Consider the following 25,008-nt stretch of genomic DNA (forward strand, 5'->3'; position numbering starts at 1 on the left):
AAATCCAGAGACAAAATCTGGTCAGGGCTGTTGCCAGACCATTTGTACTCTTACTCGATGTCACTACAGGTGAGCAATGATTTGCAAGCAATAATAATCAGTAAATTAATTATGGAAGTGTTTAATGTGTTGTCAGTAAGCATATTAAAAAATGATCCAATTAAGTAATCAGTCAACGGCTAAATAATATACATGAAATGAAGACTTCATTTTACATTCTGTGTTGAAAACAATCACTTGCTAATGTAATAACTCATGATGCAATTATAACACATTCAGATATTTTTCACAGGAATGTGAGCAATTATTGAATTACTTCCCTTCACTAATGAACATTATTCAAAGTTCTTCCAACAATCTGGTTTTAAAAATGTGCTCAGAATCACAAATAAAACTTGCCATAATTCAGACCAGAGAGCTTTAGAAATACTGAGTAAAAAATCAGATAAACTTAAAGTATTTCTCATTTTTGTTTTGTTGCTCATAATTTTGACAGGGAGCTTTCACTCATGTTGGGGGTTTTATGTTAAAAAGTTATGATGGCAAAGGGAAACAAAAAGAACTGCAAACAATGAAAAATAAAGAGGCATGTTCAAAACCATCACCACTAAGGATGGGAGCAGACACATAAGGAATTCAGATGTCAAGGTATTTCTGCAGAGGTTATTTTCAAATCAATCATGAGAGCTTTGACTGCTAGTATTTAAGTTTAGTACAGAGGGAAAATTCTGCAGTGTCAAACACTTGACACATTCATTTACTGAACTTGGAAAGTTTCTCTGTGCTCACTGAGCATCTGAGTTTAAGACGTAACTGTCTGGGATATCAAAAGATGTGGAAAAACTCTATTAGGACTGCAGCTAACGATTATTTTCGATTAATCTGTGGATTATTTTCTTGACTAATCAATAAGTTTTTGTTTTATAAAGATTCAAGATTAAAGAAACTTTATTGTCTGCCACAAAGTAACAGAAATTCCTCTTTGACACGGTTCAGTCAGACAAAGGGAGACAAAAGTACCAATAACAAAGTAGAAACAGTAAAAACATCACAGTAAAATAAGTCATGAATGTTAATAGCAATACTGTTAAAAGACAATTCAGGTGTGAATATATCTGTATGTGCTTAGTGTGATATATTAAGGGCAGAAATGTCAGAAAATGATAAAAAATGTCAATCACCATTTCCCAAAGCCCAAGATGCAACATTAAATATGTTGTTTTGTTCTGACCTATTAATGGTTCACAACCCAAAGATAATCAGTTTACTATGATAGAGGACTAAAGAAACCAGAAATATTCACATTTCAGAGGCTGGAACCAGAGAATTTGGGCATTTTTTTCTTAAAAAAATGACTCAAAGCCATTAATCGATTATCAAAATAGATAGCGATTCATTTTCTGTCAATCAACTAATCCTTGCAGCTTTGAACTCTATGACCAGGCAATGTACTGTAGGAAGTGACTGGCTTGGCCAAAGCCTGCCCAGGGAGCAAGCCATTGATATTCATGTGAGGGTCCAGCAAACTAATGCTTCTCATTTGTACCTAAGGCACATCATAAGTGGCAGTCTTTACCCTGACGATCTGGCTCTTTGACTTCAAAGGGTGGCGTGAAGAAAGATCCTATTATTCTGCTGCAGCAGAAATCATTAGACTCCAAATCTCTGATGTGGCTGTTGAGCTAAAGTAAGTGGTGAATTAATACCTAGCCACTGTACTACTGCTGTGGTAAGGGCTTGCTTAGAATATATACAGTATCTCTCTCTCCTTCACTTTGTGTATATCTCCCGAGAGTATGGGAGTGAGCAGGAAGCAAGAGAACGAGTGTTAAAAGGGCTAGAAGTGTGAGTGGTCCACAAGAATTAGCTTACACAACATGAAAGCTAATGCTATTTTTGAAAAATAACACTTGCTGCTCAAGTCCAAAGTGCTTTTGAAATAAACAGTTTACAGACTGTTTTTTTTTCTTTTTTTAGTTTTCAGAAACTCATACACTTGTTTTTTTCTCCCTCCAACATCAGCATTGGCAGGAAACAAGCCTACTGTATGTGTCAGCAAGCAGCACTGCTAAAGCGCCCTTGAGCAAGACACTAAATCCCTACATGTAACTTATAGATGGATGTTGTTGTGTAGGCGAGTGTAGCCTCTGACCTCCTTTTGGTGGAAGACACAGAAAAAAAAAAAATCTTATTTAATGCCAAAGTCTTGAACTTTCCTCAGTTTGCACAGTAATGTGGCAACTTTTTTAAGTAATGAGAAGTGTTTATAACTTGAAAATCAGCTATTACACTACTGTTACAAATCCCAATAACACAATGCTACCTCAACACTTTGGGTTTTGGTTTTAGGTGGTTGGCATGTTTGCTGTCTTACCAGGACTAGTGTGGATAGCGTAGGAGGGCTGATCAATGCCCAATACAATCTGGCAGTCATCACCTGGGTTTTGCTCTGAGTTGGAGGAGTTGTGAACTCTTTTTAAACCACAATACTATGTTTTCTTCTTCTACACGTGTCGAATATAGGTGTAAGGTGAGAGTGTGGAGGCTTTGGAGTCGTTTAAAGGCACTGTTAGGATGGCCATGTAGCAGCTGAACCAACCAGGTGTTTATTTCGCCCACAATGAAGAAACACTACAATAGTCATAAATCTCCTCATGAAATACTATGGACCATGGGCAGCATGTGATCCTGACAGCAACAGTGCTGATGGAAACTTGCAGCCTTACATAGCCTGCCACTGGCAACAACCTCGACCCCTACCACAGTATAGGGAAATCTGCCCCTCCCCTAACAGTAAAATTGCACAAAAACCACAAATACATTAAAATGCATTTATACTACACTCATGTCAAATAGTTTACCTAATCTAGATTAATGCTACACATTACAATAGAATCATAGAAAACCTGAACAGCAGATTAAAGTACACTAACACCCCTACATTAATTACCATATGGTATCTCCCGGAACCTTTAAATTAGGGCTCAGATACCCTAGGGACTCTTTTAGCATGAACACCCTGGAGAGGAGACACATCAAAGGTGAGTGACCCACACAAACATTGCACATTATATTATTATGCAATCAAGCCACGATTAACTACATTCAATCCATTATCATTTTGGCAAAGGTTATACCACAATGAGCTCATTATGCTGAGGTAACCAAACTAGCCACACTGAGTGTATTGGTCTATCTGCACAAGGCCTTCAATCACTTCCAGCTGAGGCAGCTACAATATCTACAAGACACACATCATTAAAATATGCAACAATCTAAATAAAAAACATTAAATCCTTCAAATTTGTGCTTTATTTTCACCAGTAGTGTATGCATATTATGCTACAAAATACTAGTAATGATGAGGACCCTCATTACAGGTATCTTTGTGGTGGCTGTGCTGACTTATTACTTTAGCTGTTCAGTAACTGTAAATTAATATGACTGCTTTTTAAATGAGTAATATGTAATGAGAAATTAATTAGTTGTTGAACCTACATATGAGTGACCTTGATTACAGTGTTTGCAACAGATTTTAAGTAACTTCAGAGACATATTCCCTTTTTCACATGGCAGGGAGGTTTATGCTAAATGAATAAATAAACACATCGACCACATCATGTTCAGTCATAAAAGGAAACCCTGTGTAACAGCTGAATCCCCTCTACTACAGAGTGAGTGATGTGAGTGAATTCACTGTCAGCCTCACAGAGAAGACACCACACTCCTGACTGATTTGTAGACACAACTCAGTACTCAGCAGTGGCAACTAGAATCTTTATCAGCTCTACTGACAAAAATATTTAATGGAGCTGATCCAACCTCCAGCCGTTCTACACAGAGCGGCAGTCTATCATTCAGCACCATTGCTGAGTTCTCATTTTGATTTCGTGCCTCTGAACACGCTTCACTCTCTTAACAGCACATGTATGCTCCTACATCTGCTAAACATAATTATCACTCATAGATGTGTGACATTTATATATTTGCATACGTGGCTCTGTACATACATATCAAACAACATATGGTTTATGAACATGAGGTGTGACATACAACCTTTATTATTCATCAAAAAAATGCACCGTGTGTGATGAAACAACACCAAACCATATTAGTGCACAAGGTATTGTACCATTTGTTTTGCTTACCTTCATCACTCCAAGATTATTGCACTGCCTTTTTTCAGGTTAACCATTAGCATAACTATTATCTGTTTACCCCATTCTGTATGTCTTTTTTAAACTTTTCTTAAAATGCTATCCTAAAGATTACTTAACATAAAAACACAGTAGGTTTATGTTATGACCATTTTGTCTGTCATTTTGGCATGGTGGACAGTTATATCCTTGAGCCAGTCGGAGGTGCAAATCAAAGCCGTAATGAATTCAAAACGCTACACCATAGTTGCTGAATTCACTCAAAAGTGACACAGAAATTAAAAATGAATTGATTTATGGTGTCAATTGTAAAATCAGTTTTCAAAACACCATCATTTTTAGCTTTACATGTGAATTTTAAGCGCAGTGTTTTGTTTTGTTTTGGTTTTTTTGCCAATTTCACCTTGGGACATGTAATTAATTCTGAAGTTTTTAGGTATGCAAGCCTGTACTTTCAGCTTTTTTTTTTTTTTAATCAAAGAACCAGATTTCCTCTAATGCAGCTGTTCATCTTTTGTACTGATGATTTAACCGGGAGAGTTTCATGCCCATACAAGTCTTAGAAGTGCTCCAACTGTGAGTCACGCAGCATTGTCTGTGGGATGAAAATGAAGAATGAATCCTTCCACTTTACAACTCCATAGTATTTTATGCGAATTAGTCAACAGTGTTTCTGACGCTCGTTCTCATTATTGTCAAGCAATGTGGCAATTTCCTGTTATGACACATGCTCACCACATAAAACACTGAAAACTGTTTAGCTCTGCAGGTACAAAAGGCCACGGTGGTAAAGCTGAAAAAAACAAAACATGTTTATTTATTTATTTTTAATTCACAATTGTTTTTAATTCCAAGTGACTTATAAGATAAGCCTTTATTATATTTAACAAGTGACATTTCTTTCTACACTGGAAATGAATATTAATTAAACATCAGCATTTAACATTCACACACACACACACACGCCAAGGCCAAGACTGGCACAGTGCAGAACATCTCGTTGAAGGCAATGGCCTCCTTTAAAAAATAAAAATAAAAAAAAATGTGCTGAATTTAAGTCTCAGTTTGCACAGACTGATACAACATGTGTTATGAATATAAACACTGTTCAAATCCCTGCAGTTGTAGCAGTGGAGCCAAAATAATTTGGAGCTTATCATGATGCGCCATGTGTAGTTTTGCCTTTATTTCACATGAAAAATACATTTCTCATGTTTTGACATTCCTTTATATTATTAAAGGATAAGATTAAGATTTCTTTATTGTCGTTTCTCAGTGCTCACATACATTGAAATGAAATTTATCCCCTATAAGGCTGGTGATCCTATGAAAAGACCAAATCCAACAATTAATTTATTCTGTGTAGCCAAAGCCTGATATACAGTACGCAGCTTATTCTTCTGTACTGCAGACCTCTGTTGTCGTTCAGCTGTGCTCTCTGTGATGCCCCACAAGATTATGAGTATTGTTTGCCAAAAATTAAATAATTTTAAATGTTGTAAGAGAGTAATGACGAATGAAGATGTAGCGCAAAGTGAAGTGATTACAGTAGATGCAGAGCTGCAGGTGCTTATTGCAGTTTGAGTATATTGTAATGTTCCACCACCGCCCATCAAGGATGCCCAAAACTTACATGCTGTGCTATAAATATCGAGCCAATATCCTTAATGTGAGTGCATGAAGTTCACACAATATGCAGAAGCAGGCAGCACAGCAAAAGCCACATCATATTTAAGATTTAGCCCAACACATACTGTACAGTCCATTTGTTTGTGAGCAGTCAGGATTTTGGCTTGAAACTAATTGTCGTGATTAACGGTGGAGAACAAGCTACCCACTGATTAAAACAGGCATTAGGAAATAAACTGGAGCACTCAGGTCAAATAGACTTAGCTCTTTTTCCTTTAGTCGGCAGCAAGTCATTTGCAAACATCAGAAAACAACCAAAAGCCGCAGGAGTGGAGGAGAGCATACAGAACTATGTAGTGCTATTTAATGCACCCAGCCGCTGTGTGTAACGACAGCATCTCGCAAGCTGAGTGCATGCGCTTGACATCAAGGTGACAACCAGCAGCACGTCAGCATCTCATCCATTTTTCAAAATGCCTCAAAAAGACCTTGAAACATAATTGTGAGAATGAATCTATTCATATCAGTAGTCAGGTGGGAAGTAAAGGCTGAATAATAGACAGGAGTAGCGGAAGCAGTGATGTCATTCACTTGCAACGAAACCCCTTATCAAGAGGAACGTAGGTGTGTAAATAATGTAAAGATTATGTTGTGTTACTAGACAACACATCAGCCTGATAGCTTCGTGTAACCAGAGATGATACCTTGTTAACAAACCGCAAGATCAGTGTGCAGAGTCATTTTCAGTCTGTTTTTCTCATAGTTGCGAGCGTTCGTGAAATTCAATACGAGATAGCCAGAGACAGCGAGCCGTCTGGAGTCACGACAGTCCCGTTAACTTTCAGCAGGTTCTTATGTAGTGTAACTAATCACATCAGTTTACGGGACGATCATGACTCAAACAGCTAATTTAGCCAGATACCATCTACATTACTTTTTGACTAAAAATATTCTTTTTGTGTAAATTGTACTAACTCAATTGTCATGATTAAGAAGTTGTGCACCAACAAAAATCCTGTAAACAAATCCTCCATTTATGAAGCTGTTAATGTTCAGTTTTGTTTAAACTTTTTCAGTGTTTTTTCAAATCTATGATCAATGTGGAGGCTCCAGATTTTGCTACTGTTATAATGTATTGTACTATACTGGCTGGGATTTCTAATCTTGTGTCCAGCCCATTATATCAATGAGGTTTGGCAAAATAACAGAAAACACCTCTCTGTATAATGAAATATAGTTCAGCAGTACCACAAACTACAGCCTCCAAAATGACCATACAGTTGATTTAATGCCTCTCTGAAAACAGTTTCAACAAAAACTGAACATTATAACCTTCATGGAGTGAGGATTTACTGCAGGACTGTTGTATTAGACTGCATTACTTTTAGCAAGGTGGAGATGATACACTGGCAACTAAACTCATTTATGGCAGTTACTATTTGTATTGTTTATTCAAGTAATTCGGCTGTCATTTACAAGAAGATATCTGGCAGACTAATTTGCTTTTCAGGAGAAAGTCACCTTATAGAGTTGTATTTTCATACTTTGCCATCATTGAAAACCTGGCCTGCTGTCGCCAAGTCCTGCAGCCCTGCCTGATCCTGGACCCCAGCCTCATTTTTGACATCCTCTCCAATATAGATGGAGACAAACAAGCACCTAATCTACATACCATCCCAGCACAACCCCCAGTGGTGTATCTGCCAGAAGTGTAGGGACTTGCCAACAGACACATGCAGTTTCATAATGGACATAGCATTGTAAACATTTGCCTTTGGATTTATCTTTACTTCTCCCAAATTTGTAATTTTGACTCACGAATCACTTTGTTTTGCATTACATTGTAATAAAAGATTGCATCCGTCTTTGTGATGTCCTAATTTGTTTAAACAGTTATATAATGTTTCATAATAATTGTTTTGGCTAAAAACAACACATATTGTACCTTGTTTTTTTCTGGCACCATTGGAAAAAGGCACTGCAGTGTGATACATCATTACAGCACTTAAATAACCCAGAGCTGAATCATGAGCTCTCACAGGGTCAGCCAGAGCTGCAGTCTTGAAGCTATAAAAACTGTTTTGCATTGAATTGGTTTGTATCACAATGTACTGCTTAAAACTTATAACTATGTGTCATAACATTACCAAAGCTAAATATATGTATATGTATGTATGTGTGTGTATATGTATATATATATATATATATATATATATATATATATATATATATATATATATATATATATATATATATATATATATATATATATATATATACACACACACATATATATATATATATATTATATATATCCAAAAGCATGGCAGGCAATATGCTATAAAACTTTATATTTAATTACACTTATTATAGAGATGATTACATCTAAATGTCAGCTCTCTACTTGGAGGAATTACCAACCACAACAATGACTACTAAAATGTCAAACTTTAATAACATATACTCTTAAAGTAGTGTTCATCTGCTATCAAGGTGATCTTTTCTTTTCATTTGCCAGGTTGATTGGAAGGCTACTGTTCTGGTCGACTGCTGGTGATTATCACGTGGTTATTTTTTACAGAAATATTGTCAAAAAATAGTTTGCAGTGTAGTCAAACAAGAAACAGAGTCTTAGATTCATGTTTTCTGCAGTAAGGAAATCTTTTATTCAGAGTCTGGTTAAGGTGCCCTGCTGTTTTGTTAAGGTGTGTTGCTCCAGTAAAGTATGTCAGTTTACCTGTTCCAAGTCTCCTGCTGACTTGATGCTCCAGGAGCTGCTCTGTGGTCAGGGCTGAAACTCTGAGCTGTCGTGGGTCTGAGGGATGCACCACTCTCTTTCTGGGAATCCCCTCGTCATCAGCCAGCTGTCTTCTCACGATGGCACTCTGCAGGTCTGGCAAGTACCTGTAGTCCTTTGGAAATGCAACAGCATATAAACTCCATCTCCCGGACTTTTTGTTCCAGACTTACCTGAAGAAAAAGATTTGTAGTAGTTGTATTTGTAATTGTAAATATAAATACATGTAAGTCAGTGGTTCAGTAAGGTAATTGGGTTTAACATACAGCAAAATGCTATCCCATGATGGTTATAATCCAGGCCTCAGCGCACATCAAGATGTGGTTGTGAAATGATTCCAGTTCTGCAGTTGATCTACATATAGTACAAATGGCAAATTATAAAACATAGATAAAGGATAAAATAATTTCTTATATCTTCACCTGATATGTCCAAAGTGAACCATGTGATTGTGAACACACACTTTTATTACTAAAAATGCAGAACTATTTAAAATCTGCAAAAACTTCTCCACGTCCCCTCAGCCACAGATCTGGGTCCTATGTGCAGTTTTGCTCAGTCCAGATGTTGCTTTGGCTCTCACGCAGCAGTCTGTGGCGGCAGGTGACATGGTGAAAAACACAATGACTGAAATCACACAGACATTTTGGGCAAAATAAGAAAGACAGTTCAAAAAGTAATGTGAGAGTCAATACCAATAAATAATAAAAAATCAATAGTAAGACTTGAACCAAACCAACCTTGTTTCCAGTTGCTGCAGTAGAACATCTTCTGCCAATTCTTCAATTCCTGACAGGATGTCTTCATCTCTGCAGTTAGTAGACACACAGTGTAGTTTAGAGCATATGCTGAAACTCATTATATTGAATATGCTAAGATGCAATATGTCAATACAAGGGCTGACATCACGTCTACATTAGAGATAGCACAACTGTATAGCAAACATCAATTAACAGGTTTGTATGACACTTTTCACAGCTTATATTATGTGCACAGTTTGTAAACATACAGTAGGGAATTAAGCGAGGAAATTATTAAATTGCACAGACATGCTATCATTTGCTATTCCAAACACCACATACCTTTCAATAAAACGGCTGTTCTGTTTTTACCTTCAATCTGTGTGTTCTCTGTTGCTAGCAGCGTGTCCATGTTGCATATGTATATATCATTTTTACAGAGGTTTTTGAGCTGCAGGCGGCCGTGCAGCTCAGGTTGGGTCTGTCTCTCCCACTGCACAGCACACAGAAGCGGCTGTGCACCTTTACCAGAGGTGGGAGTTTTCTCTCATAAAACTGATATTTACTATTTTAAAACATGTCTGATAAGTAATAAAACTTAGTCCTCCTGACTGTGGCTAGATCATTGTGTAAATTCAAGGGAGTGACACAAGCCGCACAAACCGTTGACAGACAACCAAAGTCCTGGGGGAAAAGCGCCTAATTTGTGGATACTAAAACACATTCAGCTGGTGGACATGGAAAAATATAACTCACCTATTGTGAATCAATTCTGCTCTAATACTTGACAGTGACAGCAGACCGCCGGGCTTGTGACTGAGTTTACTTGCATAGATGTGACTGATTGATTCTCATTACTGGAAATAAAAAGAAAGTGACGTAGCTTAGCTTAGCCTGCTGCTGCCATAAACACACTGCTAGTGTAACGGCACACAGCCCTGCACGAGCCTACTGAAAAGTTTCAGGAAGTTTCCGCTGTGCAAGAAGAAAATTAAGTTAGCAGCTTACTTGTCCAGGAGGAGAAAGGGAAGCTTAGCAGCCATTGAACCAGGATTTTGCCATCTCAAGCCATGTGTATGCGCATTTAGGTTTGTAGAACAGCTGTTTGTAGAACGCCCACTCTCCAAAATGACCCGATTGGCTTAAATCTCCTGTCAGATTTTTCTAAAGCCTGAAAACAGAGCCAAGAGGAGGTGCAGAAGTTTAGTGTTCTCTCAGACCACTTGAATTAAAATATGCTGAAAGGTTATTATGGAATTTTTGCCCAATGACACCAAAAATAAACTGCCTACCTCACCTTTAAGTTTAAATAGCAGAATCCATATCGTCATGGAGAAACTTCTAAAAAACTAAAACTTAAAGATCCCCTTCACATATGTTTTAAGATATATAAAAAATCTCTGCTTTGAATAATTATTTGTCTGATATGGTTTTTCCACCAAAAGTTCAATTCCTAGTTAGAAATTCTTAAAAAATTACATCTATTCCTTCTCCTTCATTGAAAAATCCAGATGGATATGCAAATATATTTAATTTCTCCAAATTAGTTGAAATGTCACAAATTATGCTTGTAGGTACACACCTCAAACTCACATAGAGAAACTTTCTACTTTCAGCAGATGAATGTGCAAACAGCCTTCAAGTTTCAAACTTTGCACATACGTACATCATTCTGCACAGTGAAGCGCAAATATCCAACTATAGGAACAAGAAGAAAAACACATTCCCAGAATCCTTTACAACCACAGTTGGATCTGCTGGCCACTGAGCGGCTCTATAGAAGCTCTTGGGGGTTAAGCGCCTTGCTCAAGGGCATGTCAGTGGTGGTGATGAGAGGTGGGCAAGAGCTGCTATTTCACTTTCCCCCTCCAGTTTTATCCTGCCTGTCCAGTGGGCATTACAGTACATTACATTTCATTTCAGAGGCTTTAAGAGACATGATGGTAGTAATAAGTAAATCAGGACATGCATAGATACTGTAGCAGCAGCAGGGAAAGCAGCTGCACATAATGAATAGTGACTCTGACAGCCTAAATAGCCTGCCCAATAGGTGTTGACAATATATAAGCTCAGCTAAAGCATCAGCTGAGTTTTCTGCCTGAACTAGCACACAGGCTTCGCATCATTAATATTCAGTGAACAACACTTGAATGCCAACTATCATTCTAGAAGATAAGGTATTACATTAGTCAAATAGTGGATGAATGATGTTATGGATTAAAATTTTTGCAATAAGTGCTTCACACTGCAAGAAATATCAACAGCAGCAGATTTAAACTTTCTACAATTCCAGGAAGAGTGTGCTCCTCTGCTGTTTTCCTTCTTGCATCTCCAACGCTGCTGTTGATATTCTTTCCAGGCAACGGCAAACCACCAAGCACCTCCAAAACCTTTGAAAAATGCATGACTGAAACATCATTCACTTCGATCCTCAATTCCTAGCCAACACTACATACCTCCTCTCTGGTAAGTGCACACATACATCATAAGGCTGCATAAAACAGCCAAAGACCTATAAATCATGCAGTAAGACACATTCTCAGTGCTGCAGTCTATGCTTTTGTCTTCCGTATCCACCGTATCTCTGAAGCTATTTTTCATGAGCACCATGTTTGTGAGACACTCTAATGTATGTGCACAAATATTAAGCATAGAGTGTCGCAGTATGTTGTTTCTAAATTTGGGTTCTCATGTATTTATTATAGTAGTAGTATTATAGTAGTATAGATTATTTCGAGGATTTCACAAGATTTAACAATATATTACACTATTATCACTTTACAAGCTTTAACTGTGATATTTCACAATACTGTACTCTGTGAGTGAAATCAATGCAGGCGTGAACGTTACACAGGAAATCAGTGAAGTTTGAATTTGAACTTGATTGCACAGCATTGTGGGATTGACATGTCAGTTGGGATTTTGGTTCAGATATGGTGGGTAAGGTATAATATTTTATCTTATAACTTAAATACCATTAGCTGTGTATCATGTGTGTTTTTTAAGCTGGAGTTAAGAGTTACTATGCTAACTATCCCACCCAGTAAGTTTGAGCGCGCTAACGTTTAAACAGGCTCATAACTAATGTTACCTGCAACGTTAACCCAACTTTATTATGGCTTGTAGTTACCTTGGAAACATTAGCTTGCTGGTCAGATAGTTTTCGGAGCCTCATTGAACGTTTTAAACAACATCTGTTAGCTAGCTTTTGTCAACGCTAATGGCACTCCTTGCTGTTTCCCTCACAGCGTTACTACAGTGCTGGAAACTGTGGAAATTAAAGTGAGAGAGTGCTGGCTTATGGTAAGCAGAAAATTTAACGTGGACATGTTAACGTTTTTACCGACCAGTGGAATAACCATGTGATGATTTAGGATAGCGGCAGAGATTCAGTTTAGCTACGTTAGCGCTAGGGCTTTTTCTGCTGTGTGTAGGCTATGTGTTTCCAATGCTATGGCGCAACCGCTGGACATCTTCATTACCTGAAAATGTGTGCAGAACGAGCTCTCTGTGAAAGATATTTCTGTAAAAACCTCCCGGCCTGTAGTGTAGAAAATCCCACTGTTAAATGTGCTGTGCGCCAGTAGTTTTTCGCCACATAAGGTTTCACCAAACTGCAGCCATGTTTGTTTTGCAAATGCATAAGTTAGTCACTGAGAATGATTTGTGGTGATTTGTGGCTGGTTTGTAGTTATTGGGTTTTTTTATCAGTTATTGTGACGGTATTATGTACGTTAAAGTCATCTTACAACAGTAGTGACCAGACTGGTGGTGAAGTAATCTATTCAGTTACCATGCTTGACTGTTGGTGAAATAAAACTATTAACTGGAGTTGTCTGGTAGAGATCCCATGTGTTCAAGTTCTGCAAATGCATATGATAGTTCATTTTTAACTGGCTCAGTATTTTTTGGTACTTTTGCTTCACCAATAACTTGGTGTTATTTAGGCAAAGCTACAAGGTACTGTATATTCCAATATACATGCTACTGCATGTGCAGAATGTTACAGTTCAGTTTTATTTTGCAGGCTTATGCTACAGCCACTGATGTCGAATGTACTGCAATACCAGACACCCTTCACTTTATTAACCAAGGTAATATCGATATTTAATATATACCTCACATTGCCAAACTTTGCACAGTAAAACATGATGGGTACATCCTGTTTTGTTTCAGGGGACATAATGAAACTGAAGGCATGAATGACGTCCATTTAAGGTCAAGTGTTCGTGGGACTTCAGGACCTCATAAGTCGTTTGGCTGCATTCTTTGAAAGCTGCTACAATTTCAATCTGCTGTATGCCAAACATGCCTCGTGCACTTGGAATTTCACCAAAGGTAATGACATAATCTTTAAAGTAATATTGTACTTAAGTGCTGGCTATTTCTCTTAACATTCCAGCTTACGTTTCCACTGCTTTTTGCTTGTTGCTAACTATGCCTAGTTTTATCAACGGTTAACACTAGGAGTGGTTGGGTGACTGGCGTTCCTGGTGGCATCCAGTCCTGACATTTAGACCAGAGTATTATACCAGATAACTTTCGCTCCATTGTTGTCCAAAAAACTATTAAAGACACGTCAATGAGCCACACCGATACGCTATGTGACATGTTCCTGCGTCACTGAAGACTGTGGCTATGATAACTTTTTTAGAAACGACTCCAAAGACTAAAAATCATCACCCCCACCGGTGTGGCTCATGATGTTATTTTAATAGTTTTTGGACAATGGCAGAGCTCTGTGGCACAGAAGAATAAGCTATATGAGGCTTTGAATACACACACAATACTTGTAAGTAGGATGAGTTCATTGTTGGTTTGGCTCTGCACATGAGATTTGCTGACAATAAGAATAATATAGAAAATTGCCAGCCAAATCCTTTAACATGCACCATAAAACCATGTGAAACCAGATCAGATCACTGCATTAGTGACCCCTGTTGGCTGGTCAAGGAGCCTGAACCAGATAGTAGGAACCATGGTTAATCCCTTCATCTGATTAGATGTGAATATCAGTCTTAAATAACTGTATTTGGTGTTCTGAGAAACATAATATTATTACATGTGCTTTTGGAGTAACAAGCAACAACTGCACATTGAACTAAAAGCTTTCCACATTGTCTTTGTGTTTACAAGTCCTTCTTGGACCTGTAAACAAAGAGGCAGCATGGACACATCAACCAATATGTACATTCATTAGAAAACCTGTTGACTTTGAGTGGATGTCATTGTAGACATGCTGTAATAGGACAGTGCAGACTTGCATGTAGTACAAGATATCCTCTATTGGCGTTTTGTCAAAATGAGTGGTTTAAAGTTTATATAAGGTTGTTTTTGTGTGTTTGTCTCACAATTTCACTGTTCAGTTTTCTTGAATGAACCCTAAATGATCAACTGGCAAGGTAAGGCAAGGCAACACAAGGCACATTTATTTATATAGCACATTTCAACAACAAGCCAATTCAAAGTGCTTTACATAAAACATAAAAGGCATCAAGACAGAATGTAAAAGCAACACAAGGCTATATAAAAAGACATTTAAATACAATCACAATGTGTTAAATTGGAAATAAAAATAAGATAAAACAGAATAAGACAGATAAAATAGAAGAGTTAAAGTTACAGTCAGTGTAAGATATTAATCAAAAGCCTAAAACTTGATTTAAAAAGGGCAGCAGCAAACAGAATAGTCTTCAGCCTTGATTTAAAAGAACTGAGGGTTGCAGCAGACCTGCACTTCTCTTGAGTTTGTTCCAGATATGTGGTGCATTAAAACTGAATGCTGCTTCTCCATGTTTAGTTTTGACTCTGGGGACAGAAAGCAGACCTGTCCCAGATGATCTGAGAGCTCTGGATGGTTCATAATGTAGCAGAAGATCAGAAATGTATTATGGCCCTAAACCATTCAGTGCTTTATAAACCAACAGTCGTATTTTAAAATCAGTTCTTCAACAGACAGGCAGCCAGTGTAAAGCCGTTACAGTAGTCGTGTCTACTGAAGATAAATGCATGGACAAGTTTTTCCAAATCCTGCTGGGACATAAGTCCTTTAATCCTTGATATATTCTTCAGGTGATAGTAGGATGACTTTGTAATTGTCTTAATGTGGCTGTTGAAATTAAGGTGTGAGTCCACGACTACACCAAGATTTCTGGCTTGGTCTGTGGTTTTTAACATTATCGACTGAAGCTGAACGCTGACTTTTAATCATTCTTCCTTGGCTGCAAAAACAATTACTTCAGGTTTATCTTTGTTTCAATAGAAGAAAATTCTGGAACATTTAATAGTTGATTTATTCAATGCACTTATTCAGTGCTTGTATGGCATTATATTCCCCTGGTGATATGGTTATGTAAATTTGTGTGTCGTCTGCATAATTATGGTAACATATTTTGTTGTTTTCCATAATCTGAGCTTGTGAGAGCCTGTAAATGTTGAACAGAAAAGGCCCCAGAATAGAGCCTTGGGGAACTCCACAGGTCATTTATGTCCACTCAGATGTGTAATTACCTATAGACACAAAGTAGTCCCTGTCATTTAAGTAGGGTTCAAACCAGTTTAGTACTGTGCCAGAAAGTCCCACCCAGTTTTTCAGTTGGTCTGGTAATATGTAGTGGTTGACTGTCGAATGCAGCACTGAGATCCAATAATACTTATACTGAAATTCTACCATTGTCTGTGTTAAAGTGGATGTCAAGAGCAGTCTCAGTGCAGTGGTGTGGTCAAAATCCTGACTAGAAAACATCAAAACGGTTGTTTAGTGCCATAAAGTTGTTCAGCTGTTGAAAAACAGCTTTTTCAATGATTTTACTTAAAAACAGGAGGTTTGAGATGGGCCTATAATTGTTCATTAGTGAGAGATTAGTGATGACTGCAGTTTTCAGGGCCTGTGGATCAAGGCAGCAGGAGGAGGATTTCAGATGTTGTATAATGTCCTCCAAGTTTTTGTGGTTGAGAGGATTAAATTGTGTCATGCTATTAGAATTGATTTTAAGTGGACACAGGGACAACATATATCCTGTACTAATATGGAGGCAATGACTGCTTGTCTAATTTTCTGAATTTTGTCAGTGGAGAAGGAGGCAAATTCATTGCAGGCCCTGGTGGACAGAAGTTCACAGGCTATTGACACAGAAGGGTTTGTTAGCCTGTTGACAGTAGCAAACAAGGCACATGCATTATTATTGTTTTGACGATGATGTCAGAGAAGCAGGACCACCTTGCATTTCTCAGTTCCAAATTATAAATGTGAAGTCTCTCTTTATAGATGTCATAATGGACCTGAAGATTTGTTTTTTGCCACTTGTGTTCAGCTTTTCGACACTCTTTTTCTCTATTCTGAGCAGCGTGGCTTTTCTCCATGGAGATCTTTTCTTACGAGAGATAACCTTCAACTTAGTGGGTGCAATTGCATCAATAACATTTGTAATTTTAGAATTGAAATCATCTACAAACTCATTGACTGAGACCCAAGAGAGGGCAGGTGTGGAATAGAAAGTCTGAATAAATATTTCACTGGTGTTTTCAGTGATATACTGTTTTGTGATTACCTCTGTTTGAACATTTGTGTGCATGGAGATAGCACTCTCAAAGAAAACACAGGAATGATGAGAGAGAGCAACATCAGTCACCACAACCTTAGAAATGTTCAGACCCTTGAAGATAATTAAGTCCAGAGTGTGCCCCTTTTTGTGTGTGGGCTCCATCACATGCTGAGTCTGTCCATAGTTATCAAGAACAAAACATAGTTCTTGAGTCCCTTTATCCTGGGAGTTGTCAACATGGATGTTAAATTCACCAACAGTAACTGCACAGTCAAAGTCAATACAGATTATAGACTGCAGTTCAGCAAGGTCATTAAAAAAGGTTGCACAGTATTTAATTGCCTTGTAGATATTTAGAAATATACTGTAGCTCGAGAAGAGGAACTCAACTGAAGAGCCACATATTCAAAAGATGCAAATTTTCCATAAGACATCTGCTTGCACTGGAGGGAATCATTAAAGAAAATGGCAGCTCCATCTCCTTTCTTATGCACTCTAGCTTCACTCATAAAACTGAAGTTGGGAGGGGTTGACTCGATAAGAACAGCTGCACTGTTATCTTGGTCTAACCAAGTCTCAGTTAAAAACATAAAATTAAGATTGTGCTTAATGATAAAATCATTGATTAAAAATGTTTTTCCTGACAAAGACCTCACGTTTAATAACACTAAATTTAGTGTTTTAAAAGCATTATCTGCCTTTTTTGGGACAGGCTGTGGCTGACGAGGAATGGATGCTAAATTTGATAAATTTGCAGAACCGATTCAGTGCTTCTTAGCAGATTCACCATTCTTTTTCTATTACCTATCAAGAAGGGAATTGAGGAAGCTATCGGCACACTGGGCTCTGGCTTTTCCTGGGAAGAGTCATGAGTGCCATTAGCCTTGCAGCCTGGACCCAGCACATATCAGTTAGAGCTTGCTGTATTTTGTACACAAATAACTGGATGTGCTGTACTTTTATCAGGCTGGGGAAACAGAGCGCCGTAACTGTGACGAATGTTTCAAAACTGGCTGAGAACATAAAGCCAGTGGTGGAGGTGGATGCTGAGGGGGGTTTAGGGGAGAGAAAATGGGAGTAGGGCAGGGGGTAAGTTTGGTCCCAGCAGTGACCAGCTCTTTCATCTTTGTTGGTGAGGGGGGTGGAGACTCCTCCTCTTGGCTCTGACGTCTCACATGTTTGAAGCTCTCTTCAGGCAGAGGCTGAGTTTCTGCCATGTTGTGTTATGTCTTCTTGTTTTGATCCCTCTCTAGGTTAGAGATTAACAATTTTACAGAAAAAGTTGAGATTGTCAATAAAGTGCAGTGAATGGATGGTACATGCAGTTGAAAGCCATGTGGTTAGTGCCAACAATCTGCTGAATCTCTCAATTCTTCTTACTGGCAGTAGAGGGACACTGATAAACACCTCAGCATTCAAAGAGCTGACAGTGTTCAACCGATCACTAAAGTTTCGTTTCAGTACTTCAGACTGTTGTTTCACTACATCAATAGCCCCTGTGTGCATGAGGATGTTTTTCACACTTGGGTGTGCAGCCACAATAAGCAGGATTCTTTCTGTCATGTCAGAGACCATATCCTTGGGAAAACAGAGTATTTTGGTGTTGTTACTGCATATGCTTCTTACATCTTTTACAGCTAAGTCACCCACAATAAGTGTTTGAGGCACAGTCGTTAGCTTTCCATGCAGCCTTTTACTGATTTGCTCTCAGTCCTTACCCTGCTGTGTGAAGATGAGAGGTTATCCAGGTCATCAAATGGAGATCCAGGGTTCTGCAACAGTGGAGCAAATCTGTTCTCCAGTTGCACACTCGGTTGTTGAGGAGGTTCGTTGCTAGCTCGCAGCTGTCCATGGCTTCAACAGGAGCTGAAGAGGTGCTCTGCCTGAATGATAATGCAAGCGAGCCAGTTGCATCAGAAATCTCAGGGAGCTGGGCTCTGCCTGTTACTTGTCCTTCCATTTCCCAGGGAAATTATTTAGTCTTATGTTTTGCTCCAAGAGAGTTCCAGGGAGGACCACCAGTAGATTTATTACCCGGTACACAGCCCTCCTGTTTCTTGGTAGTCTTGTTGGTGCTAATTAGCCGTGTGTTGGCATGATCTTGTCCATTGCTTTGAGTCCATGGTAATGTGGTGTTGTTCCCACATAGTCCATTCACTTCCACGTTCACTTCTAACCAGTGAATTTCGGTTTCCAGCTCTGCAATCTTCTGTAGAAGTTTGTGGTATTCATCCATGGAGAAGGGGGGCATCTTGCTACTAATTAGCTTCAGCTAAGTACCATGTTTCCAGTCACTGCAGTACAGGCTTGTGCTGTTGGTAAGCCACGCTCACGTAGTACTGAGGAGGTCATAAAAATATTGAAATACGGCAATAGCCCACTATATCTAAATTACATTACAGTCCTAGTGATTTATAAGTATCCAGGAGCCACTGCTCATAGTTTCTCATAGAAGAAAAACAAGAATATCAGCAGAAAAACACAAGCAGAGGTGAGAGCAAGCAGCAAAGTGTACTGTAGGAAAGCAGGAAGCAGAAGCAAGTAAAGGGTTTTAGCAGTACCTAAACCCCTTAAAGCTTCATTAGGGGAGTGTATGACCACTAAGATGACTCAAAAACAACAAACTCACATCAACAGACCACAAAGATGACTCAAAAACAAACTCATATCAACAGCCCTGATAAACATGTGGATTGCCATACTGCCATCACAGTATTCTGTAGCTGTCTGGATAGACAGTACAAGCAACCTTTTTGAAATTAGATGGTGTCATCTAATTTAGTGTTCATTTAAAACATCTTTAATAGAGGTTGATAGTGATGCTCAGCTTCATTTTCAATTAGTCTTTACTGATAGTGAAAGCAAGATGGAACGGGTTGAAGAAAAACTGCTAAAATATTATTGGGGATATTACCTAATTCTTCCTTTTGCATTTATTTATAAGCTTCTCTGATGCTTATTTTTGTCTTTAAATGGGACCTGTTATGCTCAATTCGAGCTCTATATTTTTATTCTGGGACTCCACTAGAGTAGCTTTGCACAATTCACAGATCAAAAAACTCCTTATACTGGCCCATTATGCAGCCCCTCAGTCCAGCCTCCATCTCAGGTCAATCCATGTCAAATCAGACAGAATCCAGGAAAGCGGTTGCAGCACTCTCAGATTTTGTTCAGTTGTCTATATAATGTTTGGGTCCCAAAACTAAGGCCTGTAAAGTATTTTTGTTCAGTTCCAATGTTTTTATGTAATTTTGGCCTTTGAATATTTTTAAATTTTTATACTCTCAAAAACGCCTTATCTGGGAAGCTATGTTTGGGCATTAATATCTTGAACACTATTATTCCTACCCTCACCAAACTTTGTAGAATTGAAAACAAACATGTTCTCAGAATGACTGAACCATTAAAAGTTTGTATTGCATGCCTTGATTTTCTATAAGGCCCTAGATTAGGAAAAAAGTGCAAAATTTAAAAAATGAGGGTGATATTGAGTGTATTATAAACCAATTTTCTGCACCCATATGGTATCAATCATTATTTTTTTATTTATTATTTATTTTTCAAATACAATCTTTTATTAATTTTGTACCAATATTTTAGGTCTCTACCACAAATGGACATGAGCATATTAAGAATAAAACAAGGCATGGTAGCATTTTTTGGTCATTTTCATGGGACCAAAATGGTATGTGGGGTAGCTAGTAGGAACATGAAAATGTATGTGGAAATAGCTTGATATATGGTCATTTAGTGTAAAATGTGCCAATGTCCTTCCATGTTCCCTTCATAAATAAATATACATAGTTAAAGGCACTGTTCTAACTCTAGGGGGAAAAAAATAAAAAATTAAGAAGTAGAGTCTTCTCTCATTATCTGTACTTATGTATATCCCAGCCTCTGAAATATTGACTGGAGTAAAGAAATACATGTTTTGTGTAGGCTCATTTTACTATAGGTCATTAATACAAGCTATATTCTTCACTATCAGGGCCTCATTATAGAAAAAGGCATTAACTCTGATAGATGCTATATTCAATGGAGTGAATTTTAATAAAGTAGTAGTAGTAAATTTTATCTCATATTTAAAAAGAACAAGATACTCAATAAAAAAAATCAAATTAACTTTATTGGAAATTATGTGCAATGTAGCAAATTATGTACTAGAAATGACATAATGTGATGTGATGAAAACTATTATCCTGTAACCATATAACTTGAACAACGGGACTGAACTGGGTATATGCTTGGTGTTTTCATAAGTGGAATTCCTATGTTCCATTATTCACTGATCGGTTGCTAGGAAGTGCTAAAAGACCACTGCAATATCTTCACGTCTTCTTATTCAGGGAATATTGACGTCCCCTCCTGGTAGTGGCTGGGGCTAGAATAGCACAAAGCACATAGATGGCGGGCACCCAGCAGATATCATCAGATGTTGGCCATTTAAATGAAGCTGCTGGTCCATTAGGGTGCAGGAATTTCACCTTGTAGTCCTCCTGCTCCTCTGCCCTCTCCAAGGTGTACCCTACCCACCATTTTCCATCATATACACACACCACATACTGCCCTGCTGGCACATTATGCCAAATCTATCTCTCAAATCTGTGTCTATTTTTGTATGAAGGAAAAATGGAAGGACATTGGCACATTGTACCCTTAATAACCATACATCAAGCAATTTCCATGTACATTTTTATGTACCTACTAGCTACCCCACATACCATTTTGGTCCTATGAAAATGACCAAAATATGCTACCACGCCTTGCTTTATTCATAATATCTTCATGCCCATTGGTGGTAGAGACTTCAAATACTGGCACAAAATTAACAAAAAATTTGCAGAAAAAATGATTGATATCATATTGGTGCAAAAATGTGGGTTTGTTGTACCCTCAATATCACTCTCATTGAGGAATTTTGCACTTTTTTCCTAATTTAGGGCTTCATAAAAAATAAAATGGCATATAGTACAGGCTTGTAATGGTTGTAGCATACAGAAAACATTTGTCTTCCATCCTACAAAGCTTGGTGAGGCTAGGAACAATATGTGTGAAGATATTAATGCCCAAATATGGCTTCAAACATGGTGTTTTTGAGGCTATAAAAATGAAATAATATCCAGGGCTGAAAAAATATGAAAATATAGGATTTGAACAGAAATATTTTTACAGGCCTTGGTTTTGGGACCCATGGATGACACAAAGTCTGAACAAAATCTGAGACTGTGCTACGTTATCTGATTTGACATGGAATGAGGCAGTTTTGGTCCTTTAAGGACTCCCACCCGATGAACCCACTCTGTTCTGATTGGCCAGCTTTCTGGAAGCCTGCTGAGGGGCAGCTGTATCAAAGTCGTGTTAAGTTACCACTGATGCAAACCCAACATTTCCTGCCTTACTGCTTCATTTTTAGAGCTTTAAATGACTAAACAAAGGGAGACATTTATTGTGAAGAATTTACAGGAAATGAATTGTGTTCCTCATTGAATTAGCAGAGCCTGTGGCGCTAAAAACCAGTCGATACAACCAGATATGGAGATATGTGTTCAGCGGATCAGTTAAAAATAATGCAAGGAGGAATAGTACAAGCAGAAACAGCCACAGTGAGATGTCTGATGAAGAGCTGCAGATGACCAGCACACCTCCAACAGATAAACAGCTTCTTTTACTTTGCCGTGCTGTGTAATGGAAAAACACTCACAGCATGCCAGCTTGACTCGAGTCTTGTTCGTAGAAAAAAATGTTGGAAACTGAGCGTTCAGGCAGTCTGAAGCTGGTGCTTTTTGGTAACAGGGATTACTTCTGCATATGTTTACCTCGTTATTTTGACACTTTGGCAATGTTTGAACATCCAACATTGTTAACATCATGTGTATATATATATATATATATATATATATATATATATATATATATATATATATATATATATATATATATATATATTTTGTATGATTGAAAATAAGGAAAAGCATAATAGGTCCCCTTTAACGAATATTTCAGGCTTAGTAGCAGAGAACTATATTGATATCAATTTCCTTCCAGACATGCACAAAGCACCTCATACACTGCCAAGCATCAAGTCTTGAAGGATAGGTTCAAATTTTTCAAGTCTACCATAAAACAATACCATGGGTGCAAGAGCTTGGATGGATTTCTCTCAAAAGTCAATTATTTGTTCCATCATAGTCTGTTTATTTTTACTGCTAACGCAAAAAAGGATTTTACTCTGTCATTGCACTTACGCTTTCCGCTTTGTATACGATTAAACAGCAAGTGAAGGAGATGCTTGTTGTTCCAGACATCATTAAATTCCAGCTTCCCGTGGTTGTATATGCATCGATTTATATGTTAATTTTCTCCAAAGTAATCAAAGGTATGGCAATTTTATTTAATGTGAACTTATTTCTCTGTAGGGATGAGTACTGAAACCTCGTATTAAATGGGGCCTGGGGCTAAATTATTAAAGACCGTAGTATTGATAAGCTCCAACATTATCGGTTCTTTTATCAGTACTTTAACATACACACACACACACACACACACACACACACAGAGCAAAGTCAGCGAACAGCTGCTCTGCTGCTCTGCATGGCCATGGAGACAGTGAACCAGTTGAAGTGAAGATAACTTGAAGATTACTCGAGTTGACCACAACTACGCTTGTTACTCTAAGTGCAATAAAACCTTTGTGAGTAAAAAGCCAATACTTTATCAATACACCTGCTCAACAAGCATAAACATGTAAACATATAGAGGCAATACAGTATTTGAATCTGCTCTATCTGCAGTCTCTCATCCACTGCCGGTATGTTTCGCACAACCACAGCGTGCTGGTTAAGCTAATAACAAATACTTATGAACAAGCTAAAACAAAAGCAGTCTGTATGTCGTCTAACTGTTTATCTTAGTTTGTCACGTATATTAAAATTTGGCAAATTCTTGTAAACTTAGCTGCTGGCTTAGACAAACCAGCCCCCCTCCTTCTACCAGTGGTACCTGCAGGCAGTGAATCACAGCAGCAGCAGAGGGAGGAGGACAGAGGACAGGAGGAAGGACTGATACTGACTGATGTCTGTGTTCTTCTTTCTTTCTAAGTTTCACTCAGTGTTGTGATGTCAGGAATATTGTTTATTTTATTGAATATTTTTGATTGGTTTCCAGTGAGATATTATTGAGTTTATATAGTGACTTTGCTGTTGTAAACATTACTGTTGCTGCTTTAAAAACATTTAGTTATATTTAAAATATAAATAAATTCTAATCCTAGTTCTTAATTTATTTATTTTTTAAATAATATATTTTTAAAAAGCAATTATTTAGTAATGAAAACAAACCAATAGAAGTATCAACAAAGAACCAAACCAATAAGGAGTATTGATAAGAGTAGTGATTGTCAGTGTGCAGTCACATGTTAATATGAAAGTGATAAGAATTTTGACATTTTTCTTTTGCTGACTCTAGATTCTGGTTGCCTTTAAAGTTGATAAAGGTGATAAGTACAGATATTTGTTATTTTTATTCTGAAATGTAGTAGATAGTTAAAATAAGTAGGCCTACATTTTATACTAGGGATAAAAATCATGACCAGAATGCACCAAATTGCACCATTTTCGGTTCAGAAAAAAAAAAAAACATCTCTCACCAGCACCCATGCAATACTGATATGTCCTCATGTATCTTGAAAAAGTGATTGGTTGGAAGAGAAGAGATTCTAAAGCAATTCCCATGTAAGTGACAGGGCAAAATCTACAGTCCTTCTGTGCAAATTCAAAATTCAGCCAAAGCTAATATAAGGCTTCAGCTTTCTGAGTCAAACAAATCAAGTGGGTTTATTCAAAACTAATGTTTTTAGTGCAATATTCCCTCCTTGTGTTTCCACAGACAGTGTTTCCTTGCTGGGCTGTGACAGAGGGTTTGTCACACAAAGAGGGAAATTTGTACTAACAAATACTGATGAATTCTTATATTATCTTCAGCTGAACTTTGGAAGTAATTCCTGCACAGAAGGAGGACTTTGGATTTGTTCCTTACGCCTTGTATTGGAATCACATCAGGAGGAGATTTCTTCATGGCCAGTGTAGACAAGAGGAATGGGTACAGCAATCAATAACTCAAAGTACTGCAATATACAAATGGTC

At 37.8% G+C, this 25,008-nt stretch overlaps 2 long non-coding RNA genes across 10 annotated transcripts in view; one reads left to right on the plus strand and one right to left on the minus strand.

Moving 5' to 3' along the window:
* Positions 1–8,116: 8,116 nt before the first annotated feature.
* On the minus strand, positions 8,117–13,243 carry LOC122965596. 2 transcript variants are annotated; one of them, XR_006398272.1, is made up of 6 exons: positions 12,806–13,243; positions 10,332–10,494; positions 9,324–9,392; positions 9,047–9,174; positions 8,850–8,937; positions 8,117–8,756 (listed from the first exon to the last, which is right to left on the minus strand). It is a non-coding gene; the product is annotated as an uncharacterized LOC122965596 (long non-coding RNA). The 2 variants fall into 2 exon arrangements; XR_006398271.1 differs by having other exon boundaries at positions 9,047–9,210.
* LOC122965595 overlaps positions 9,411–25,008 on the plus strand; it is a 43,555-nt gene continuing 27,957 nt past the window's right edge. For 3 of the 8 annotated variants that reach the window (XR_006398267.1, XR_006398264.1, XR_006398270.1), the window contains exons 1-4: positions 11,005–11,789; positions 12,572–12,626; positions 13,351–13,417; positions 13,500–13,661. This is a non-coding gene — a long non-coding RNA (uncharacterized LOC122965595). The other 5 variants (XR_006398265.1, XR_006398263.1, XR_006398266.1 and 2 more) reach the window with 5 other exon arrangements.

The sequence above is a fragment of the Thunnus albacares genome, chromosome 16 (assembly GCF_914725855.1).
Source record: "Thunnus albacares chromosome 16, fThuAlb1.1, whole genome shotgun sequence".
Classification (NCBI taxonomy): domain Eukaryota; kingdom Metazoa; phylum Chordata; class Actinopteri; order Scombriformes; family Scombridae; genus Thunnus; species Thunnus albacares.